This window comes from Sciurus vulgaris, assembly GCF_902686455.1.
Source record: "Sciurus vulgaris genome assembly, chromosome: 5".
Taxonomy (NCBI): domain Eukaryota; kingdom Metazoa; phylum Chordata; class Mammalia; order Rodentia; family Sciuridae; genus Sciurus; species Sciurus vulgaris.
Window position 1 is genome coordinate 112,167,467 of NC_136465.1, and position 4,078 is coordinate 112,171,544.

General features: G+C 38.8%; 1 protein-coding gene across 3 annotated transcripts in view; it reads left to right on the top strand.

The window, feature by feature from the left end:
* Window positions 1-4,078, top strand: part of PRPF40B (pre-mRNA processing factor 40 homolog B) — a 95,579-nt gene that overhangs the window by 8,839 nt on the left and 82,662 nt on the right. The gene's annotated exons all lie outside the window — the stretch shown is intronic.

The following is a 4,078-nucleotide window of genomic DNA, read 5'->3' on the forward strand; positions in this document are numbered from 1 at the left end:
ATCATGTCACTCTCTGCTCAAAATTCCACAATGGTTTCCATTTTATTCAGAGTCCAGAAATGCCCTTACAGTGATCTGCAAGGCCTGATATAATCTGCTCCCCACTGCTCTGGCAGAATTTCTATTATTCTCTACTCACTCATCCACCCCAGGCACACCGGATGCTTTGCTATTCCTTGAATATGCCAGGCATATTGTACTCCCACCTGGCATTGGGCTCACCACCTGTCACAGCTCCCTTCCTCATTATCTTCAAGTTGTTCCTCAAACATCACCCTAGTGAGGCTTGCCATGACTGATATTAAATTGTAACCCCCACATTTTGTACCGTATTCCATCTTTGGAAATGTTTCTCCATAGCACCTTTTACCATCTGACAAACTGTGTATTTTACTAATTTATTTTTGTTTCTTGTCTGCCCCTCTCCAACAAAACAAATTCCATGAAAGTACTTTTTAAAAAAATTTATTGTAGGGCTGGGATTTTAGCTCTGTGGTAGAGTGCTTGCCTGGCACATGTGAGGCACTGAGTTCCATCCTCAGCACCACATAAAAATAAATAAATAAAATAAAAGTATTGTGTCCATCTATAACAAAAAATATTTTAAAAAATCTATTGTAGGGCTGGGGTTGTAGCTTCAGTGGTAGAGCGCTTGCCTAGCACGTGTGAGGCACTGGGTTCGATTCTCAGCACCCATATAAATAAGTAAAATAAAGGCCCATTGAAAACTATAAAAATATTTTAAAATATATATAAAAAAATTTATTGTATTCACTATTGTGTCTTTAACACTTAGAATGTTACCTAGTGTACGATGCCCAATAGATGCTTGTTGAATAAGTGATTGAGGATATGATACATTTTTGAAGAAGTCTACAGGAACGGCCTGCTGGCAGAGTTTCTAAAACTAGTTGCTTAAAGAATTATTTGGGGGGGGGGGAGGGAAAAAATAACAGAATGAATCAAACAACATTACTCTATGTAAATTTATGATTACACAAATGGTATGCCTTTACGCCATGTACAAACAGAGAAACAACATGTATCCCGTTTGTTTACAATAAAAAAAATAAAAAATAAAAAAAAGAATTATTTGCAAGGACAAATCTCTGTACTTCAGAGATGAGAACCCTGCTGGAGGTGGGCATTCAAGTGAGAAGAAAATGATCTGAGACTGAGGCTGAGAAGACTCTGGCCACAATCAGCAGGATCCAGACGTCCAAAGGGTTGGTCAGGAATTACTTGCCTCCTTTTCTCCCCTTTGACATACTTACCCTCTAGGATCTGTCTCGCACCTTCTTAGATGGACTCCACCAGCTTCCACTGTCTACCTTTCTGCAATTCCATGCTGTTAATTGTGCATCTCTCCCTAGCAAGACCTGTCAAGACCCTTACACAAGCACTTTGCTGCCGCCTAGTGGCTCTTGCAGTTTAAAACAAACAAACAAACGCACAAACACACAAAGACTTCCAGAAATGGCCAACAAGGGGCCACACAGGGACTTAGAGCTGGGTGATAGGAGAGGAAAACTTAATCTTCCTGACCTCGTGGTAATCCTAAATTTTTGACAGCTGTCCCCCTCTCACAGACATGGCCACCAATGGCAATGCCCATTCCTCAGCAAAGCTCTGGCTGGTGTGCCAGAGCTTTGGGTGTTTCTGACTGGTCAGCTCCAGGGAAACAATTTGGAGCAATAGGCAGATCATAGACCCTACCTTGAAGGATATTTGGATCAGTGACTAGTATATTCAGCGTCCAGTCTTCTGCCTCCCAACTTAAATCTAATAAAGAGTCTTTGAAGAGTGATGAAGCCATTAACCAGCTCAGGGTTTGTGGTTTAAGAGGAAGAGCCTAGGGTCTCTGGAGAACTAGAGTGCCCACGCCCTATGGGATGCTACTCAGCTTAGCTATTGTTATGTTTCAGTCATGCATTTTATTTGTAGGTAAACTGTTTTTGCAGAAATCTGCCAAAGCTAGTATCTTTGGTTTCATGAGTTTCACTATGATATGTGTAGGTGTGGACTGTTTTTGTATTTAACCTTCTTGGGTTCGCTGAACTCCTTGAGTCTGAGGTTCATTAATTTGGGAAATTCTCAATTATTATCTCTTCAAATATCTCTTCAAATATTCCTCCGTCTTCTCCTTTGACATACTTACCCTCCAGGATATGTCTCGCACCTTATCACATTAGACCATTTGATAGTATTCCATATATCTTGGGCACTTAGTTTGGGGGTACTTATTTGATTTTACTCACCTTGTGTTAGAATTTGGTTAATTTCTATTGACCTACCTTCAAGTTCACAGAGTTTTTTTCCTTTGCTTTTATCTAGTTTATTGATAATTCTGTTTAAGGAATTCTTCATCTCTGATTTTAATTTTTTTCATTTCTAGCATTTCTGTTTTTCCATTTCCTTTTTATGCTTTCCTATTCTCTCAAATTTTTTATTTATGCATGTTTTCTGCCTTTACCACTAGGCTGGATCCTTTAACATATTAGATTTAGCTACCTCATAGTCCCCAACTGATATTTGCAACATTTCAGCCATGCACATCTCCTCTTTTTGAGGGGATAGCTCCTCTGATCATGAAATTATGCTTATCTTGTTCTGACTTTTCAAAGTCACCCTCCTGACTTTTATATATCTAACACTACCCCCCCACACATATACACAATTTCATGTGTTTCTTTTTTATTTTTATTTTTTGTAGTTGTAGATGGACAGCATGTCTTTGTTTATTTTTATGTGGTACTAAGGATTGAACCCAGTGCTTAACACATGCTAAGCAAGTGCTCTGCCACTGAGCTACAGCTACAACCCCTCATATGTTTCTTAACAATGGGAATATGTTCTGAGAAGTGTGTTGTTAGGCAATTTTATCATTGTGCATACATCAAAGAGTATATTTATACAAACTACAATGGCTACCATGTCACTAGCTGATATAATCCTAGGGAATCACTATCATATGTGTGATTCATCATTGACTAAAATGTTCTGTAACACATGACTATATACACACACACATTTCTCACACACACACACACACATACACACATTGTTTCCTAATCCTCTTGGCTTCACAGCTTGGCCCACCCAGGCCTTCTTTGCCTTTAAGGAGATGAAGTTGTTGGCAGAGCAGAAGAATCTGTCAGACACTCTTGCTTGCCAGAGAATCTTGCTAGAGGACATCCAGAAAAGTCAAAGTCCTCCATCATCAGGGCAGGTTTAGCCAATAGGCACCTTAAGAACAGTGACAAGTCCTACGAAAATACATGAAACCTTTAAAAATGCTCTTGGTGTCAAAATGTAAAAAGAAAAAAAAGGCACATATACATATGTAGTGTTTATAAAACACAACATTGTCAGTTTTATGCACTGTCAAATTTCATCTCTGCATGATGATTGCAGAAAAGTTATAACCAATTACACATTAAATAGCTTACTCCTAGCTGGTTAATTTCTAAGCCAAATTTATAAAACAATCTTGTCAAATTATTTAAAGCAATACATTTAATATGAAGGCATTTAAATATGTTGGATATGGTGGGGTGAGGCCTCCCAAAAGAGTGACTCGAGACCCAAGAGGCTGAAAAGGGCCCCTTACTGCCACAGCTGTCCTCTGTGTGCAGCCTATATCAGGAACACCTTCACTTTCATTCCCAACCAGACATTCCTCATGCTATCTTAAGCTGTTGTTCAGAAATCAAATTCTATTCCCACATCATTCACAGAGCTAGCTGTTCACATCTCACATCCTCTTCTTCCTGGAGTCTCACCCTTAAACTGGAAGCAATTCCTGAGAAAGAGAACCTGAATATAGATTCTCTTAAGAAAGGGCCATTTACTATTTGTTATGCTTGGTGCCCAGCTCAGTTTCAGGATGATTATGGATCTGGTTCCAAAAATGAGTTAAGGAGGTATGGGTTACAGCAATGAGACAGAAGATTTTAGAATAAACCAACCTCTATTTTATTAAAAATGTACAGTTTGGGGATTGAAGGAGGAAAAGAGTATTTCTTAAAGCTCTTAAGAACATAGCAACACTCAGAATTTTTATTTAAAAGCACTAGCT